Raw genomic sequence first — 22670 nt, forward strand, 5'->3', positions numbered from 1 at the left:
AAGAGAGATGTTTTTGTTTCACTTTTAACACGTAATACTGAAATAGTGGAGAAGATATGATATTGCTGTGGGGTCGCCCAAGGATAAAAGTTAAAATTCTTTTTGCCGATGACACTCCCCGGACCTTAAGTAAGGCATGTGTAAAATTTGAATGAAATTGGTTGTGTAGTTCTCAAGTTTTAGGGAAACACACAGACAGACACACACACATTCTTAGTTTTATATATAGAGACACACATATACATGTGTATATATATATATACGTATATACACACATATACAAGTATATATATACTTATATACACACATATACAAGTATATATATACTTATATACACACATATACAAGTATATATATACTTATATACACACATATACAAGTATATATATACTTATATACACACATATACAAGTATATATATACTTATATACACACATATACAAGTATATATATACTTATATACACACATATACAAGTATATATATACTTATATACACACATATACAAGTATATATATATACTTATATACACACATATACAAGTATATATATATACTTATATACACACATATACAAGTATATATATATACTTATATACACACATATACAAGTATATATATATATACTTATATACACACATATACAAGTATATATATACTTATATACACACATATACAAGTATATATATACTTATATACACACATATACAAGTATATATATATATATATATATATATATATATGTATGTAAAATTCCACTTCTAGAAAATGCTTTTCCCCCCCACGTTTTTGGTTTATACACACAGATGCACACACCGCATACACATTTATGCTTCTACCCCATTCTACATCACTTCCATCATGTATTTAATCACACACACATACACAAGTTTTCACTCTACCCACCTAAGGGTTATATATACACAAATATTTCTCCCCCGCACCTCACTAACCAACACCCCCAAATTTGCACATTTATATACATTTAAGCACATACTTACTCTACACCAATACATACAAACATACATCATTTTCCCTTACACCTGCCACCAAACACAAATACTCTGACACATCCACTCACACCTTGCTTCTAGGCTTCTCGCCAAAGAATGGTGGAACCCTGGTTTTTAGCCCTTCTCCATCTACCTATGTCTTTCCATCAATTAATTTTTAAAATTCTTTCATTTTCTCTCTCACTCCATTTTCCCATATTTCTCCTTTTCTTTCTGAACAAGGACTAACATCTAAAGCATCAAATCACTCCATATTTATTTCAACTACTCAAGCATTCAACTGATATTACATTCATTATTCATTGTTATCGCTATGTTTTTTAAAACTAATTTTGACTTCATATATATATAATATATGTATATATATATTCTTTTATTTGTTTCAGTTATTTGATAGTGGTCATGCTGGAGCACCAGGACTTATTCTTTGTAAGCCTAGTACTTATTCTATTGGTCTCTTGCCAAACTGCTAAGTTACGGTGACATGAACACACCAACATCGGTTGTCAAGCGATGGTGGGGAGACAAACAATCACACACACACACATCATCATCATCATCATCATCGTTTAGCGTCCGTTTTCCATGCTAGCATGGGTTGGACGGTTCTACTGGGGTCTGTGAAGCCAGAAGGCTTCATCAGGCCCAGTCAAATCTGGCAGTGTTTCTACGGCTGGATGCCCTTCCTAACGCCAACCACTCCGTGAGTGTAGTGGGTGCTTTTTACGTGCCACCCGCACTGGTGCCAGACAGAGCTGGCAAACGGCCACGAACGGATGGTGCTTTTTATGTGCCACCGGCACGAGGGCCAGGCGAGGTTGGCAACGGACACGAAACGGGGCGGTGCTGGCAACGGTCGCGAAACGGAAAGTTTTCTTACATGCCACCGGCACTGGTAACACATCTGCAATTTCCATTGATCGATTTCCATTGATCGATTTCGATTCTGATCGTCACTTGCCTCAACGGGTCTTCACAAGCAGAGTTTTGACATGCCACCGTCACTGGTAGCACATTCGCAATTTCCATTGATCGATTTCGATTCTGATCCTCACTTGCCTCATCACGTCTTCACAAGTAGAGTTTTGTGTCCCAAGAAGGGAAGGTATGCATACGTAGGCTGGCTCCATCCCATGTAGAAGGCCACGGGTTGTGGACTCACTTGTCCTGCCGGGTCTTCTCGCGCACACCACACTTCCAGAGGTCTCGGTCTCTAGTCATTTCCTCAGTGAGACCTAAAGTTCGAAGGTCGTGCTTCACCACCTCGTCCCAGGTTTTCCTGGGTCTGCCTCTTCCACAGGTTCCCTCAACCGCTAGGGTGTGGCACTTTTTCACACAACTATCTTCATCCATTCTCGCCACATGACCATACCAGCGCAAACGTCTCTCTTGCACACCACAACTGATGCTTCTTAGGTCCAGCTTTTCCTCAAGGTACTTACACTCTGCCGAGTGTGAGTACCGGCATTACACATCCATCGGAGCATACTGGCTTCATTTCTAGCGAGCTTACGCATATCCTCAGCAGTCACGGCCCATGTTTCACTGCCATGTAGCATGGCTGTTCGTACACACGCATCATACAGTCTGCCTTTCACTCTGTGCGAGAGGCCTTTTGTCACCAGCAGAGGTAAGAGCTCTCTGAACTTTGCCCAAGCTATTCTTACTCTAGCAGTTACACTTTCAGCACACCCGCCCCCGCTGCTGACTTGGTCACCTAGGTAACGGAAACTATCAACTATTTCTAGTTTTTCTCTCCCTGGAAAGTGACGGAAGTTGGTCTCAGAGCATTTTCAGTGTTTATTGTTCCTGAGCATCTGCCACATACAAAAACCATCTTCCTAGTTAGCCTTCCTTTGACATTGCTGCATCTCTTATGTGTCCATAGCTTACACTTGGTGCATCTTATAGAGTTTCTACCTACACCTTTTCTACAGATCGAGCAGGGCCATCTACCTGAAGGTGTTTGTGATTTGTCTACCTTCCTACTGATTACGACTTTGGTTTTAGCTAGATTGACTCTGAGGCCCTTCGATTCTAATCCTTGTTTCCACACCTGAAACTTCTCCTCCAGTTCTGATAGCGACTCAGCAATTAGAGCAAGGTCATCAGCATAGAGGAGCTCCCAAGGGCATCCTGTCTTGAATTCCTCCGTTATTGCCTGGAGGACTATGATAAATAGGAGGGGGCTGAGTACTGAGCCTTGGTGGACTCCTACCTCTACCCGGAATTCTTCACTGTACACATTTCCAACCCTCACCCTACTAGCGGCGTCCCTGTACATGGCCCGCACAGCTCTCACTAACCATTCATCTATCCCTAGTTTCCTCATTGCCCACCAGATAAGGGATCGGGGGACCCTGTCGAAGGCTTACTCCATGTCAACAAAAGCCAGGTACAGGGGCTTATCTTTGGCTAGGTATTTCTCCTGCAGCTGCCTTACCAGGAATATAGCATCAGTAGTACTTTTCCCTGGCACAAACCCAAACTGCATCTCATCTAAACTAACTCTCTCTCTAATTAGTTGGGCTATGACCCTCTCCGTAACCTTCATCACCTGGTCCAAAGCTTGATACCTCTGTAGTTATTTGTATCTAGGGCATCACCTTTACCTTGTAGCAGTTGACTATTATACTGCTACACCAGTCATTGGGTATGACCCCTTTGTGTATCACCTGATTAACTATACGGGTGACTAGGCTATAGCCAACACTACCAGACATTTTGAGCATCTCTGCAGTGATTCCTGATGGGCCTGGGGCTTTCCCTGTCTTCATGCTTCTAATTGCCTTAGCTACCACAGAACTATCAACTCGGATAGCTGGTCCCTCTGTTGGGTCAACATTCGGCAGACTCTCTTTATCCCATTCATTTTCTTCATTCAGCAACCTTTCATAGTGGCATCTCCAAACCTCTCTCTTTGCATCCTCATTTAGCGCAAGTGAACCATCTTCCATGCGAACACACTTCTCTCTCACACACTGTCTTGCAACACGAAACACCTCCAGTCTTTGGTCCTCACGGCGCAGAACATTGGCAAATTTTTTCTTATCTGCTTCCCCTCTGGCTAAATAAACCTGTCTCCTAGCTTCTCTTTTGGCAGTCTGATACAATCCCCTGCTACCCCCATTTTTCCAGACCTTCCAAGCCTGTCTCTTTTCTCTAATAGCCCTGTCTACAATATTGTTCCACCACCACGTTATTCTAGGTCGAGAGGGGACTTTGCACCAGCCACAGATCTGGTCAGTGGCTCTCAGCAGGTTGTCCCTTAGAAACGTCCAGCTGTCTTCTACCCCCTGTGATGCTCTATCCCCTTCTACTTCGTCAGAGGCTTCAAGTAATATGTCCCTAAATCTCTGTCCATTTGCAGGATCTTCAAGCTTCCAGATCCTTCTTCTCCATATTTGTCGTCTTCTGGTTGACCTCCTAGTCCTGATCCTAAAGTCACTAACTACCAGTCTATGTTGTGGGGTACATTCTTCACCTGGGAAGGTTTTGGCATTTATAAGCAGCCATCTCTCCCTTTGCCTTGTAAGGATGTAGTCAATTTGGCTGGTATGTTGGCCCGATTGGTAAGTGACATATATATATATATGATGGGCTTCTTTCAGTTTCCGTCTACCAAATCCACTCACAAGGCTTTGGTTGGCCCGAGGCTATTGTAGAAGACACTTGCCCAAGGTACCACACAGTGGGACTGAGCCCGGAACCATGTGGTTGGGAAGCAAGCTACTTACCACACAGCCACTCCTGCACCTATATATGTGGCACGTGAAAAACAACATTCAAGCATGGTCATTGCCAGTGCCATTGAACTGGCTCCCATGCAGGTAGCACATAAAAAACATCTTTTGAGCATGGTCATTGCCAGCCCCGCCTCACTGCCCCTCGTGCTGGTGGCACGTAAAAGCACCCACTACACTCTCGGTGTGGTTGGCATTAGGAAGAACATCCAGCTGTAGAAACTTTGCCAGATCAGATTGGAGCCTGGTGCAGCCTCTGGCTAACCAGTCCTCAGTCAAACCGTCCAACCCATGCCAGCATGGAAAGTGGACGTCAAACGAAAATATGTATATATGCATATATATATATACGCACATACATATACATACATATGCATCTATATTAATAATTTATATGCATATATCATAATCGTCTTTTAACATCTGTTTCCATGCTGGCATGGGTTGGATATATTTATATATTCATCCACTAAAATCTAAAATTTAAATTGTGTAACAAATAATCAATATTTACCATGCCATGTATATTCCTGTTTGTCTGTTGTAATTTTATCTTTTGTCATGAAAACTAGGTTTGAGCATTAAAATAGAATATATGTAGAAAACACAACTAAATGAGAGATTATTTATGCTTAGTTATATCATCTTACACATATTTCATTAACATTACATAAGTATTTTAGTTTCATAATTCAAATTGCATAATCATCATCTGTAGTTAAATTGTGAGAGACATGTATTATGCATAACATTGATGTGGTGTTGACAGAATTCACCATCCTGGAAATGGAAAGGATTGTACTAAATTAATTTGGGGAAGCTCTATATTTGTTATCATATGAGGTGGGGGGTGGGGTGAATTAACATAGAACAGAAAGGCAAGAGATAAAAATGTTGCCAGAAAAGCTGTTAATATAGATACATCAGATCTCTACCACTTTCTGGTTAATAGTTTTATAAGGTGTTTCTATTAGTTGTTTTTTCTTTGATATGCCTTAAGTTTAGACAGCCATAGGTTTATACAATGGACATTATGCTTCGGTTGTGTATCATACATACATTTATCTCTGCAAACACAAACACACTCATAATACACACACATATGCTATTGTACATGCAGACATACACACACACACTGATGCATATAAAAGTGGGCGCTGGGAAGTTCCTGGCTTTAAGGATATCATGAAAGGCCTGGTTAGAGGTCCAACCTTCTGAGTTCTTTTACAGAGTTTAGAAAAACTGAAGGACCACTGCAATGCGCGTGTGAAATTGAGAGAGGAATATGTTAAATAAAATCAAAATTAACTGATCCTCCTGTATTTTCTTTTACCCAAAGCCAGGAACTTTTCAACACTCCTTGTGCCTGATGTTACGGGTCACATTGAAAAAGTTCACAATTTGAGTACCTGTCTCAAAGGTATTGACAAAATTATAATTTTTTAAAATGTTTGTAAGGATTTCCTAAAGTCTTTCTAATTGAGAAAGGAAATAGAGGTTATGAAGAAAGAATCATCACAATCATCATCATCATCATCGTTTAACGTCTGCTTTCCATGCTGGCATGGGTTGGATGGTTTGACAGTGGACTGGCAAGGTTTCTACAGCTGCATACCCTTCCTAATGTCAACCACTCCGAGAGTGTAATGGGTGCATTTTACATGTCACCAGCATGGGAGCCAGTCAGGCAGTACTGGCATCGACCACGTTTGAATGGTGCCTTTTACATGCCACCGGCATGGGAGCCAGTAAGCCGGCACTGGCATCGACCAAACTCAAGTGGTATGTTTTACATGCCACCGGCATTGGAGCCAGTCAGGCAGCACTGGCATCAACCACATTCGAACGATGCTTTTTACATGGTACTGGCATGGGAGTCAGTGAGGTGACACTTGGCCTTGCTAGAAATACCAGCCAAAACTCCCTCAAACTACACCACATCTTAAAAGAAACAAACTGATTAATGTACTCTTTCTGAAAGTAAGATGAGACTATTTTTATCTCGCTTTCCAGCTACACTGCAGTTACTCCCATCCTGTCTTCTATATTGGCAATGACAATATAGAACAAAACTCAAAGTTGGGAAAATCTTTATGCAATTCGAATAAGATATGTAGCCTGACTAGATGAGTTACCTGAGATTCATCTTACAAGAGCCGGTGATTTAGGTAGGTATGGATGCAAAGCAGTTCAACCAGTTCAGAATGGCAAATGCATTGACCATTAAATGATTGGCATTTTGTGTAGTGCCACTGATACCAAAGTTGGGCATCTGGTAATTTTCCATTTTTGTATTTGGTTTGCAAGATTCTTGATGTGAACTTGTGAGTTGAAACAGATTTTGTTGTATTGTGGGAGTATCATTATGCCAATAATAAACACACACACACACACACTGGTTCTATTATTTGCTTGTCAATTAGTTAACTATTTAACCAATTAACAAATTGATTGTTAGATTAATTATTTGGTTAATTAGGTTCGTCAAAATCCTTTTGTTGCCATTTGTAACCTCATCAATGATATGCTGTCTCTACTCCAGGTTTACTTCAGGTTTAATCTGCTATTACAATATCATCAAGTACCATAGAAGTCACTAAATACAAAAGACGGCTGGTTTCTCTGGTAAGTCTATTAAACGAATCATCGTTACACACACACACACAACTAAAAGAGCCACTTATAATAAACAACATACTTTGCAGTTATTTGATATACTTTTTGAAAATTGCAATAGAGTAGGGTTGGGGTTAGTAAATACTATGGCTAACATTCTCTGTAATTGGTCGTAATTGTGTAGGAAGAGTGAAAATTCTTGAGTAAGGAAGGATTGTGTACACCCAAGTCACTGAAAGTGATGAAGCCAAGTATATTTACAATTTTCAGTTGAACCAAAGTACCTAGAAATTATGATTGCTGAAATCCTGAATTTGGAGAAGAGAGTATAGCCTATAACTGACCAGTAAGAGCCAAAGAGGAAAGCCTCAATACCAGCCAAAACTCTCTCAAACTACACATCTTAAAAGAAACAAACTGATTAATGTACACTTTCTGAAAATAAGATGGTTTGACTGCTTTAGTTAAGTATTCTCAATAAAGATAGACCAGGGGCTAAATAATAACAATACCATCATCAAGAATGCCTTTCCATCTATGGCTGATGCCATGAGAAGTAATGGCTTTCAGATGTTAACTAATATGTTTAATGAGGTTTTAATGGTATGAATGTAGACATATACAAAAATATAAATATGAATTTATTTTTAAGAAAATGTTAATTTTATATTATGGAGATGTACTTGCATAGCATGTGACCTGATCTGAGATCATGTGCTGAAACAAAAACAAGTGCAGTGTGGAAGGTGTTTATTTAAAAACACACAAAATCCATTAGATTCACTTCAACATTTAAATTTAGTTTGTCAAAATATTTTCATTGCTTTGAAACTGCAACCTGTTCACTGAAAAATTTTGTGCTGCAACATACATATATATCATGAATTAACAGTTACTTTCTCAGATGCAGCATGGAATTTTATCAGTGAACAGGTCGTGGTTTCAAAGTGACGAAAATATTTTGACAAATTAAATTTAGATGTTGAAGTGAATCTAATGGTTTTTGTGTTTTTAAATGGCTTATAAACACTTTCCATGCTGCAATTGTTAATTTTATATATGGAAAAGAAAAAGAAAAACTGAAATTGTTTGTATGAATGCCCCCACCCCACCCCCACATTGTGGCCTGGCTCCCTGTTGGTTACAATAATAAGGGTTCCAGTTGATCCAATCAAAGGAACATCCTGCTTGTGAAACTAGCATGCAAGTGTCTGAGTATTCCACAGACACACTCTTAACATAATTCTTAGGGAGATTCAGCATGACACAGAATGTGACAAGCTTGGCCCTTTGAATTACAGGTGCAACCCATATTTGCCAGCTGGAGCAACATGAAGTAAAGTGTCTTGCTCAAGGACACAAAATGTGCTGCGAGGAATTGAATTGATGGTCTTACAATTGTGAGCTACATACCCAAACTATTAACCCATTAACTTTTTTATTCATATTTATTCAAATTTCTTTATTCATATTTTTTGGCTTTGCCAGGTGTCTTACGAGTTAAAATAATAAATAGTATTTAAATTTTTTTCATATGTAAATTATTTTGGAAATTATGATAGATTTTTTGAAAAGTCCCAAATGGAGATTGCTGAAGAAAAGCATATTTATCCTTTTCTGTTCAATTGCAATAAAAAATATTTTAGTTTTTTTGAAACTATAATATCAAATGTGAATGTGTATGAAATATCAATGAATGATATAAATGGGAAATGCAAAAAAAAAAATGTTTTCAAAACAGTCAATATTTTTGTAGTTCAAAAATTGCAATTTATGACATAAAATGTCTTCTAGAATTAGCCAAAGCTTAATAATGACAAACTTTCACTACTAAATATTGTTAAACACACCTCTGCAAATGCAATGTGCATAAGTAATTCACTTTGAATACAACGAACAACCGGCAGTGAAACTCTTTTTAGCAGATCCCCAAATGGGGTTCATGGCAGGCAATGGGTCCACATGCCTTCACAGCCCTCACATAGTAACACATATATAAATACATGTACATACAAATGTGTGCATTAAATTTAAATCATCATCAGTATCAACAACATTTAATGTCCGTTTTCCATGCTGGCATGGGTTGGATGGCTTGACAGGAGCTGACAAGGCCAAGGGCTGCAACAAAATCTATAGTCTACTTAGGCCTGGTTTCTACAACTGGATACCCTTCCTAATGCCAACCACTTTACAGAATGTACCAGATGCTTCTTACATGATACCAGCACTTTTTACTTGGTACTGACTGGCTCCTGTGCTGGTGGCACATAAAAAGCACCATCTGAACGTGTTCGTTGCCAGGCCCACCTGACTGGCTCCTGTGCCAGTGGCATGTAAAAAGCATCCACTACACTCTTGGAGTGGTTAGAGTTAGGAAGGGCATCCAGCTGTAGAAACTTTGCCAGATCAGATTGGAGCCTGGTGCAGCCGCTGGCTTTCCAGATCTCAGTCAAACCATCCAACCCATGCTAGCATGGAAAACGGACATTAAACGATGATGATGATGATGACCAGCACCAGTGCTTTTAATGTGGTACCAACACCAGTGCATTTTACATGGCACCGGCAACTGTGAAGAAAGTGAATCAGAAACTAAGAATAGCAACAAAGTGAAACCTCAAATAGAACAAAAATCATACATACACATATACAGAAATGCATGCACGCACATATGCACACAGATGGCAAATGTAGTTTTGTTTGCACAAATAAAACATTATCTGAATAACAACTCAGTATGCAAAGATGACTTAAACATTTATTTTTTAAAAGGTGAAAGTGATAAAGTAAGGCTTTTCAAACACTACGTCATGTACTTACATATTTGAGTCAGAAAGAGACTGTGCATATTTGACTGTGACTGTGTGTGTGCATTGTACAAATATACATACATACCTGCTCACACACATGCATACATGTCTATATATAGATACATACACACATACTAATATTATCATAAACACAGTAACAGAATAATGCAGACATCCTGACAACTACAGCTATTTCTGTGTGCACTCACACGAACACACATGCTTTTATATATGCATACACATAAACACACAAAAACGCATATCTATATTATATATTTATATACACACACACACACACACACACAAAAATACATATCTATATTATATATATTCGCAGACACACATATACAAGAACGGATGTTTATATTATATATATATATATATATATACACACACACACATATATACTTACATATATTCACATGTTCAGACATATATGTCCATACACACACACACATTATACACACACATGTACACCAATATACCTGCACATATGTGAACATAAAACCATCTCCCCAAAGACGCAGTAATCACCATATCCTATGAGATCTACATTAAAATGATTACACACAACAGATACAACGCTAAAATGTGAAAGGTTAAACTATATTATCTAATTTACGCCTCTGTCTTTCTCTCAGACTCTCTGAGTATTGTTTTCGGTTCCTCTTCTCTGCCATAACTTCTCTCTTCCTGTCCTTTCATTCAATTTATTCCCCTATTTTTTCATATCTATAATGAAAAACTATACTCTAACTTATCTGGTGTTACATTACAGACACAGCCATAGCAAAACAGAAGAGTGCATGTATATAAATTTGTTCAGCTTAGCTTGGCTTAGATGGTTGCAGTAATTTGAGGAAGAATAGAAATTGCCATGGTAGCCTGCCATCTATATGGACATGTTTATTTTTATGAATGAGTTTTGGTGATTTTCTGTGCCTGAGAAGACACATGAAGCTAAGTGAAGTTGTAATCGTGGCCAGTGCTGCTGACACGTGAAATGCATTGTTCCGACGACACATAAAAGGTGTCTGTGTCAGTGACACATGAAAGGCACTCATGATGGTAACACATAAAAGGAACCTGTGCTGGTGACACGTGAAAAGGCACCTGGTACACTGTGGAGTGGTTGGCATTAGAAAGGGCATCCAGCCATAGAAACCGAACCAAAACAGACTAAGGAACCTGATGCAGCTCGCTGCCTTATCAGCTCTAGTTAAACTGCGCTACCTATGCTAGCATGGGTAATGTGGTTTAACTGAAATATGGATGCTTGGTGATGATGATGACAATGATGATGATGATATTTGCGTGCGTTTACATTCTGAATCTTGTAATGAAACTGTCAGTGAAATGGTAACAACATGATGACATTTTCTGTTAACGAATCACATTGTACTCCTGTGCTATCAAGCAGAAGTGGAGTAAAAAAGAAAACAAAATATCGTTGCTTGAAAAGCAGACAAGGATTCATGACAGGAAGGGAATCCAATTATAATAAACGGGCCTCAATAATTAAGTATTTGTCCAACCCATAATAGCATTAAAAAGACATGAAATGAACAAACAAATATATGTGTGTGGGGGGAAGGGCTACACACAAGCACAGGGAACTATAGGCATAAACATATACAAATACATGTGCATATACACACAGAGAAACAGAAAGATGGGGTGGGTGGACAGAAGACGAATGGATGTACATAATTAATCAGTACTTAGCAGTGTGGCAAAAGATATCAATATAATATGTACCAGGCTTAAAAAATAAGTGGTTCTAAACTGGGGTTCACGTAAGGTTTTGTTGTTAAACTTTATGTGCAATAAATGCTTTATACAGTTCTATATTTAAGAGATGAGGAATTATGAACGTTATTTACATTTGACAGATATTTGTCTTCATCTTGTTTGTTGCTAACAAAACATTTTGGCTGATATACCCTTCAGCCCTCATCAGGCATATAGCATAGTGGTTAAGAGCATGGGCTACTAACCCCAAGATTCCAAGTTTAATTCAAGACAGTGACCTGAATAATAATAACAACAACAACAACATCGAAAAATACCTTAGGAATGAGAACCCAGGTTCAAAATTTCCCCAAAACACCTGATGAAGGCTGGAGGGTATAACAGCTGAAACGTATTTAACAACAAACAAGATGAGGACAAATATCCGTCAAATGTAAATAATGTAAATGGTTTATACTTCTACAATATGCAAAATATGTTAATTATTTTATGCATCAAATGGTTATGGAAGCCCAACAGAATAAAATAGGATTCAAAAAGGGTCCATAGACAAAAAATGATTCAGAACCACTGCACTTAAACCCTTCAAGGAAATGCCCCAGCATGGCCACAGTTGAATGAGAGAAACAAGTAAAAGGTATAAAGTAAAAGATCAAATGAACAAATAGCCAGACAGTCAAAGATACGGTGAAAGAGAGAGAAATGAGAAATTGTTCATGAAATAGCTGGCTGTATTAAAAGAATAATCAAAATTTTTAGTTTCTTGTATTAAGCTCTTGATGTTAGAGCAAAGAGGATTTGCTGTCTTCTTCCCCATGGCAATATTGGCTGCTCAATGGAGATTAGATCTGGATGCTGGCAGGATAATGGTTATGAGGAAAGAATGGTTCCAGATAACAGATTTGAGCATGTGAATATGTGTGAAAGATGTAGTGTGCCTGAGTATGATTCTGTGTATGTGTGTGTGTGTGTGTGTTATGGTTAAATCATTACATGAAGGTCATAGTGTGGTGATGAAGTAAAGCTAAGATAAGAATTTACACACACACATACACACAGATATATTTCTTTTATCTCACACACACAATCTCAAACAGACTAATTTCAGTTACAAAAAAACCTACAAGAAATATGATGCAAACAAATCCTAAGACTCAGTTTACAGCAATGTCATAATGCTAGCAAAAATGCAATGTAAATATGTGAATGCTAAACAGAAGATCTTTGGATACTACACACCACATATGCCACTCTGTTGCGATGTTCACTCAGGAACTTTAGAAATCTATCAGGTTGAGTAAAAGGTAAGCATCGTATTGAACCATGAAGAATTTGTACCAGATTTTTGCAGAGTTTTGAATTTTTTAAAACATTTTTGTGCAATTATCTGATAATACAGACATAGATTTGTCCAAAGGCATCCATAAATTAACACTGATATTTTTTTCACCGTTATTACAGTCATCTGTAATGGATCTGTCAAAGCTCAATATTTGAGCAATTTTGCTGTTCAACTTCAAAAAAGGATGTAAAGCAGCTGAAACTGCTCGCGATATCAACGAAATGTTTGGTGAGGAAATGATCAGCGAGTAGACAGTTCGAAAATAGTTTAAACGATTTCACAGTTGGGACCTGAGCCTTGAAGATGAGTGTAATGGACACCTATCCTGTCATCAAAAACCATCATTGAGAAAGATCCACATAAAACCACTCGTGAACTGGCAAAAGAACTTCAGGTTAGCCAGGAAACTGCCTGCAAGTATTTGCATGTGATCGGAAAATCAAAAAGCTTGACAAATGGGTACCACACAATTTGAATGAAAATCAGAAAATGCTCAGATATGAAATTTGCTCATTGCTTCTTCTCCGTAACCAGACTGGTCCATTTCTCGATTGCATTGTAACTTGTGATGAAAAGTGGTTCTGTACAATAATAAAAGATGTTCTTCACGGTGGTTGGACCAAAATGAAGTGCCAAAAATCTTCCCTAAACCTGAGCTCTTCAAGATGGTTATGGTGACTGTTTTGTGGTGTACTGCTGGACTCATCCACTCTAACTTTTTCAAATTTGGAAAAACCATTACTGCAGAAACATATAGCCAAAATGAATGAAAAACAGCTACTTATTCGTCCCAGACTGGTCAACAAAAGAGGGCTAATCATTCTTCATGACTATGCTCGACCACATGTTTCACTAATGGCACTCCAGAAGTCGAGGGAACTTGGCTACAAAGTTCTTCCCCACCCAGCTTATTCCCCAGACCTTTCTCCTACCGAATACCACTTTTCCAAGCACCTTGATGGTTTCCAGTGAGAGAAGGAGTTCAAAAATCAAACCGATGCTGAAAGTGCATTCAAAGAGTTCATCAGCCCCAGAACTCAAGATTTTTATGTTACCAGAATAAACAAACTTGTAACCCGTTGGCAAAAATGTGTTGATTGTAATGGTACTTTGATGAATAAAATTTCTGCATTGTTGAAATATATTGTGATGAATTGCATTTTTCAAGATGTTGTTTACTTTTTACTCAGCCTGATATCATATTTTCTTTAAAATGAAACTATCAAAGCTTTGCAAGTGAGGGTTGTCAATGAGAATGGTAAGGGATATGGAAATCTTATATGTCACATGGTTAGAGCCATTCCCATCAAGTAATGGAAATGAATAACAAATGAAGAACAATGGCGACAACAACAACAACAAAGACAAAAACAATAGAGACAATAACAGCAACCAAGACAACAACCACAACTAATACAACAATAACTGCAACTATGGAAAACAACTGAAGTAACATTGACAATAACAAATATGTCAACAACAACAACAACAAAAAGGGCAAGGAATTACAACAAATGAATATGGACTAAATTAAAATAGGTTTCAGCCTTGATAAGCAGATCACTCATCTGTCTTAATAGGCAGGCCAATTAATTATTTGTGCCAGGTTTCGTTGTTCAGATGCCTCTCGTGTTATTAACACATTACATATTATGGAGCACTTTCGTAATGGCCCCCTACAACCTCAATGTGCATGGTCCATCCTATAGTGTAAGATGATAACAATGACAATCACCACCACCATCATCATCATCATCACCATTCTAGCTAACATATTGGAACGGTGGTCACTCAACCTACAAGTGATAGCAACCAAATTCCCACAAATCACACTTTATTAACAAAGAAAAGGAGAGCTTGGATTATGAGATTTTGGTTTCCTGCAAACAGGAAAAAGGATGGTTGCAGCTGGAAAGCATTTGATGGTAGGTTTCCTTAATGAGGTCTGACCAGACAAGAACAACCTAATGGAACACAAAGCCTCTACACATGTAGAAATAGTAGCTAAATATCCCTCAAGTCACACTTGACTAATATTAGAGGATGCATGTCTGAAAAAAGAGGGATGGTTATAGTTGGAACATATTTGATGATAGGTTTGTCCAGTCAGTGTTTGACCTGGGGTTAAACAACAACATCCCCTCAAAGTTTAATTACAATAAATGTTTAAACTGGGACTGACACCAAACATCATTATGAACAGAAATGGAGAATTGCAAATACAGAGACAGGAATGGAATGATGGATGGGGTGGAAGTGGTTGACTAATAGTTGGAGGGTTGCGTGATGGATCGGTGATGCCGCTTTTAATTGGTTTTTTTTGTATTCATAGTGAGGTGAGGTGAGGCTGAATCAAGAGTCAAGGGTCAAGCTCACTCAACAGTAAATATTTAGCAGTTAACATGGGTTGGACTGGTGGAAAAAGATATTGGACCACCGGTTCAGATAATGAGTTGCAATCTGTTGCAGATGTTGTTTTAGATTCTGGAGGTGAATACCTTATTTCCAACATTGAGTCAATTCACATATTTGATAGAAATAAGTACAATACTCATCCAGGAATGTTCATCATCGTCGTTTAACGCCTGCCTTCCATGTTGGCATGGGTGGGATGGTTTGAATGGAGCCGGCCAGGCAGAAGCAAGCACCAGACTTCTGTAACTGTTTGACAGGATTTTTACAGCTGGTTGCCCTTCCTAATGCCAACCACTCAGCAGAGTGGACTTCATGCTTTTAACTTGGCACAAGCACAGGCGAGGTCAGTTTTGGCAAGGTTTTTACAGCTGGATGCCCTTCCAAATGCCAACCACTTTACAGTGTGGACTGGATGCTTTCAAAGTAGCACCTTAAACTAATGTTGTATTCAACAGAGGATTTACCTCTCAATTTCTTCATGTTATGACACCAAAATAATATTCATCACCCTCTTATTCCTGAACGACTTATAAAGTCTCAAAGTTAATATAAATACTTAGGGTCACACAACTCCTGCAGATCTTTTCTGGTGGCACCACAAACATAATACAGCTAAAACTGGTGGAATGCTGTTAATCATATGCCTGCTCCATCAACAAAATTTGTTACCTTGTAACTAAGGGAACTTCTACATGGTCACCTGATCTGCTTGGAATAGCAACCAAATCTTCTTTAAATAAAACTCTTTCACTTTGAAAAGGATAAGGCAATCATAGGTATGTGGAGGCATATGGCCTAGTGATTAGAGCAGTGGACTCGTGGTCAAGGGATCATGGGTTCAAATCTCAGACTGAGCGATGTGTGTGTTTATGAGCGAAATACTTAAGCTCCACACGGGTCCGACAGAAGGTAATGGCAAACCTCTGTTGACTTTTTCGCCACAACTTTCTCTCACTCTTTCCTTCTGCATCAAGCAGCTCACCTGTGATGGACTGGCATCACATCTACATGGGAAACCTATATGCCAATGGAATGTAGAAAACCGTCCCTTATAAGCCAGGTATGGCTCAAGAAGGAACAAAGAACAACAACAACAATCATAAGTATGAAATGTTTGTGAGAAAGATATGGCGGTCAGAGTAGGAATACTTCTTATCCAACTCAGTCAAGGCTGACTGGTGGCTAAACAACAATAACAATTCTTTTCTATATTTAAGAGATGAGGAATTATTTACATTATTTACATTTGACAGATATGGCATAGTGGTTAAGAGCGCAGGATACTAACCCCAAGATTCCAAGTTCAATTCCAGGCAGTGACCTGAATAATAATAATAATGATATTGAAAAATATCTTAGGAATGAGAATCCAGGTTCAAAATTTCCCCAAGACACCTGATGAAAGCTGGAAGATATATCAGCTGAAACATTGTGTTAACAACAAACAAGGAGGACAAATATCCGTCAAATGTAAATAATGTAAACAATTCTTTTATCTTTTACTTGTTTTGGTCATTAGACTGTGACCAGGCTGGGACAATGATGAATTTTAGTCCCATGAGTCAACACCAAAGGCTTTTTTTTTCTTTTAACCCATTGCCTGCCATGAGCCCCATTGGGGGATCTGCTAAAACCATCTCACTGCCAGTTGGTCATTGTATTTAAAGTGAATTGCTTATGTACATAGCATTTGCAGAGGTGTGTTTAACAATATTTAGTAGTTTAAAGTTTGTCATTATTATCTCTGGATAATGCTAAAGGACATTTTATGTCATAAATCGCAATGTTTGAACTACAAAAATACTGACTGTTTTATTCTTTGACTTGTTTTAGTCATTTGACTGTGGCCATGCTGGAGCACCACCTTTAGTCGAGCAAATACACCCCAGGACTTATTCTTTGTAAGTGTAGTACTTATTCTATAGGCCCTTTTGCTGAACCGCTAAGTTACAGGGACATAAACACATCAGCATCGGTTGTCAAGCGATGTTGGTGGGGACAAACACTGACACACAAACATACATATATATATGATGGGGTTCTTTTAGTTTCCATCTACCAAATCCACTCACAAGGCTTTGGTTGGCCCAAGGCTATAGAAGATACTTGCCCAAGGTGCCACGTTTTTTTGGTTGTTTTGCATTTCCCATTTATATCATTCATTGATATTTCATACACATTCACATTTGATACTATAGCTTCAAAAACCAAAAAAAAACCTAATATGTTTAGTTTTGCAATTGAATAGAAAAGGATCAATATATTGTTCTTTCAGCAATCCTTATTTGGGACTTTTCGAAATATATTATTATACTATATATTATTATAACTTGTAAGACACCTACCAAAGCCAAAAAATATGAATAAAAAAAATTGGCAGTTAATGGGTCAAGCCTGGTTCTTATTTTATCAGTCTCTTTTCTTGAACTGATAAGCTATGGGGACATAAACACACCAACACTGTTGGAGGACTAACACAGACACAAAGACACACACATATGTAAATATATACACAAGAAGCTTCTTTCAGTTTCTGTCTACCAAATCCACTCACAAGGCTTATAGCAGAAGACACTTGTCCAAAGTGCCATGCAGTGGGACTGAACCCAGTACCATGTGGTTGAGAAGGAAACCCCAGTATGACCGGTCAATAATATCTTGTTATACATTGTTAACTTTGACTTTGCTTAATAACACAATTGGGAGTCAAAAATAGCAGGTCATGTGATATTATACACTCTCTCTCTTACACACCGACACACCCCTCTCATATTTCACCTCCAATAATCTCCTTGAATACTTGAATAAAATCCATGAAGACATGATGTCAGATCAGGTTACTAAATTAAAGAAAAAATTAAAAAAAAAAAAAGCTAGTTAATTATCATTATCATCACCATTGCCATCATCATCAGCATCAATGCTGTCACAACACTGCCATCATTTTCCATCATCATCAACAACAGTAACATAAAGGCCAAGCAGCACACTTCATCATAGACATTATCTTCATCGTGGTCATTGCCATCCACCTCTTCCTCCTCCTCGTCATCTGTTATCTCAAGCATCATTACCTCAACAGCATCATCAATCATAATTATTCCCATCCCCCATTACCATAACCACCACAACTTTTACCAATCACCAACATCACCATCAATAACACTTCCACCACCACCACCACCATCATCACTACTAACTTTATTTCTACCACTCACCAACATCATCACCATCATCAATACAACTATTACTACATCTACAACTGTCACCACGACCACCACAACCACCATCATCATCATCATTATGTCAGAGATATGTGACTGCCATGACCATTAGAATCTTTGCAATCATCATCATTATCATCATCAACTCTCTCTGTATCATTACCATCACCATTGTCATCATAAGCACCAACATCAGCAAGTTGCTGTTGCTTACATGATGATGATGATGGTGGTGGTAATTATGATGATGATAATGACGACAATGACAAACTATTTTTAGACATTCTAATATCATTTTTGCACACATTGTCATAATCTATTCAAAATGTATTTACCCACCACCCTCACCACCACCAATTCTTCCACGTACACATTAGATGCCTTTGTTCAAGAATCCTCATAAAATATTTCCGTCTGTTAATATTCCGTTTTGCATGTCATTAGACCTGAAATGAAAGGCTGATGGATTGTCAGAATCAAGAGAGCAACAAACAAATTATCATGTGATAATTAGTTTAGATTTCTATGTCTGAGTTCAAATCCCACATGGGTCTACTTTGCCTTTCATCCATGCTTGGTTGATAAAATTGCTGATGGTACCACGTAAAAAGTACCCAGGACACTCTGTAAAAGAGGCTGGTATTAGGGAGAGCATCCAGCTATAGAGACCAAGCCAAAACAGATAATGAGGCCTGGTGCAGACCCTGGCCTTACCAGCTCCTGTCAAACAGGCTAGTATAGAAAATGGATGTTAAATGATGATGATGAAGTACCAGGGGTCAGTTAGATTGACTGTATACCTCTGCATCAATCTGAGACCTTATTACTAATCATTATTTAGGGACATGTTTGGTTGTTTGCTTTAGGAATTTGCTTCCAAACCATGTGGTCTTAGGTTCAATCTCACTGAGCAGCATCTCAAGCAAGTGTCTTCTACTATAGACCTGGGCCAACCGTAGCCTTCTGAATGGGTTTGGTAGATGAAAACTGTGTGGAAGCCCATTGTATACTCTTATCTGGACCACATGCATTGTTGTCAATCAGGCAAGGCTGTTCGTTTCCAGTCTTCCATGAAAGACATATCCTGGTATAGGGAAATATTACCTTGTTTGGAGACAGATGAGGGTTGGTGACAGGAAGGACACTGGACAGTAGAAAAAAAATCTGTCTCAACAAATTCCATTTGCTCCATGCATGCATGGGAATGACGTTATCAAATGATGATGATAATGAATACAATGTTTATTATTATTATTATGTGTTGGCACCACATAAAAATCACCCTTTGTACACCCTGTAAAGTGGATGGCATTAGGAAGTGCATCCAGCCATAGAAACCATGTCAAAACAGATGGTTGGGGCCTGGTGCAGCTCCAGGGTTTACCAGCTCCTGTCAAACTGTCCCACCCATGCCAGCATGGAAAACAGACACTAAATGATGATGCTGAGCATAAGAATGATGGATGGCAGAATTAGATAATGTGTCTTGTGACATTTAATTATGACTTGTTACTTTCTGAATTCAAAGCCAGGTTACTTTTGTTTTTCTTCCTTCCAAGGTCATTGAAATAAAATATTAATCAAGCACTGAAGGTAAGATATAATTAATAATGGCCTATTTCATGAAAATGTGTGTTCTTGTAGCAATATTAGAAATGATAATTTATTATTATATTATCATTGTTATTATTATTATTATTATTTTATTCCAGTTCTTTGTGTTGTGAGTTCAAATTCTACTGAGGTCAACTTTACCTTCCATCCATTTGAGGTTGATAAAATAAGTACCAGTTGAGTATTAGGGTTGATATAATCAACATTGTGACCCAATAAAATTGCTGGACTTGTACCAAAATTAGGAAGATTAATATTATTATTATTATTATTATCAATTTGCGTAGCAAGATTCCTGATGTGAAATTGTGTGTTGAAACCAATATCGTATTTCGAACACACACACTATATATTTTGTCTTCACTCATTTATTACTGCTCTTTATTATTATTATTATTATTATTATTATTTGATTTACATTCAAATGCTGCCAAGGTTGATTTTGTGTTTCATTCTTTTGGGGTCAATAAAATAAGTACCAGGGTCAATGTAATTGACTTATCCCTGCCCCCAAACTTGCTGGCTTTGCACTAAAATTTGAAATTATTATTATCATCATTATTATTATTATGAAGGCGGCAAGCTGGCAGAATCATTAGTACACTGGACGAAATGCTTAGCGGTATTTCGTCTGCTGCTACGTTCTGAGTTCAAATTCTGCCGAGGTTGACTTTGCCTTTCATCCTTTCGGGGTTGATTAAATAAGTACCAGTTACACATTGGGGGCGATATAATCAACTTAATCCGTTTGACTGTCCTTGTTTGTCCTCTCTGTGTTTAGCTCCTTGTGGGTAGTAAAGAAATAGGTATTTCACCTGTCGCTACATTCTGAGTTCAAATTCTGCCACGGTCGACTTTGCCTTTCATCCTTTCAGGGTTGATAAATTAAGTACCAGTTAAGTACTGGGGTCAATGTAATCGTCTGTCCCCTCCCCCAAATTTCAGGCCTTGTGCCTATAATAGAAAGGATTATTATTACTATTATTATTATTGCAAACCCAGTTGAGTAACCCATTGCCTAAATGTGTAGCCATGTGCATTACTTAAAAATCATTACAATTATCATCATCAGCAATATCGCATTGCTGAAGACTGGGTGTTTGGAATTATTTTAATACACTCTAGCAATATGTTAATTCCTTCACCAGAGTACACTTTCATTTACTGAAGTCAGGATTTATTGACTATGAAGCAGACATTGTAAATCAGATGTCTAAACTGATTAATTAGTTGTATTGAAGAAATTAACTCAATTAAAAACAAAAATATTCTTCTTTGTTATTTCAAGAATATTAATCAGATTTCAGTTTATTTAAAATGAATGTTATCAAACAAAACATGATGGTGAAATTATCCCCCTTTAACACTATATTATCCCATTCTACTTATTATATGTGGAGGTGCAATGGCTCAGTGGTTAGGGCAGCAGACTCACAGTTGTAGGATCGTGATTTCGATTGCCAGACTGGGCATTGTGAGTGTTTATTGAGGGAAAACATCTCAAGCTCCACAAGGCTCCAGTAGGGATGGAGGGACCCTGCTGTACTCTTTCACCACAACTTTCTCTCACTTTTTCTTTCTGATGTACCTGTATTTCAAAGGGCCAGTCTTGTCACACACTGTGTCATGTTGAATCTCCCCGAGAACTATGTTAAGTGTACACGTGTCTGTGGAGTGCTCAGCCACTTACATATTAATTTCATGAGCAGGCTGTTCTGTTGATCGGATCAACTGGAACCCTCATCGTAATCGACAGTGTGCCAAGACTTATTGCATAGGATAAGTTAAACCCTGTGCTGGGTGTGTTATCCAAACAAATGATGCATTTATATACACATATCTATCTATCTATCTATCTATCCACTCAGTCGAAGTCGACTCTCGGTCACTCGTTGGATCAGTGTCCTCCAGTCAGTTCTATCCTGGGCCGCTTCTTTCAGATTGGCTATGTCCATTCCGGTATCCTTCTTGATGGTGTCAAGCCAGCGGGTTCTTGGTCGGCCTCTTCTTTTCTTGCCACTGACCATTCTGAGCATGATGTCCATCTCCAGGGATTTTCTCCGCATAATATGACCAAAATATTATATACACATACATAAATGAAATCCTACATTATGCATGAAAATATTTTCTGTGTGTG

The 22670-nt window shown here is 38.2% G+C and overlaps 1 protein-coding gene and 1 long non-coding RNA gene across 4 annotated transcripts in view; both read right to left on the reverse strand.

Annotated features, from left to right (window-relative positions):
• LOC118765088 overlaps positions 1 to 1024 on the reverse strand; it is a 21360-nt gene extending 20336 nt beyond the window's left edge. The window contains exon 1 of the long non-coding RNA XR_005000938.1: positions 1013 to 1024. This is a non-coding gene — a long non-coding RNA (uncharacterized LOC118765088). The remainder of the gene's footprint in view (positions 1 to 1012) is intronic.
• The window catches only part of LOC115216322 (nostrin), a 389446-nt gene that overhangs the window by 280071 nt on the left and 86705 nt on the right, over positions 1 to 22670 (reverse strand). The window lies entirely within an intron of this gene.

This window comes from Octopus sinensis, linkage group LG10 (genome assembly GCF_006345805.1).
Source record: "Octopus sinensis linkage group LG10, ASM634580v1, whole genome shotgun sequence".
Taxonomy (NCBI): domain Eukaryota; kingdom Metazoa; phylum Mollusca; class Cephalopoda; order Octopoda; family Octopodidae; genus Octopus; species Octopus sinensis.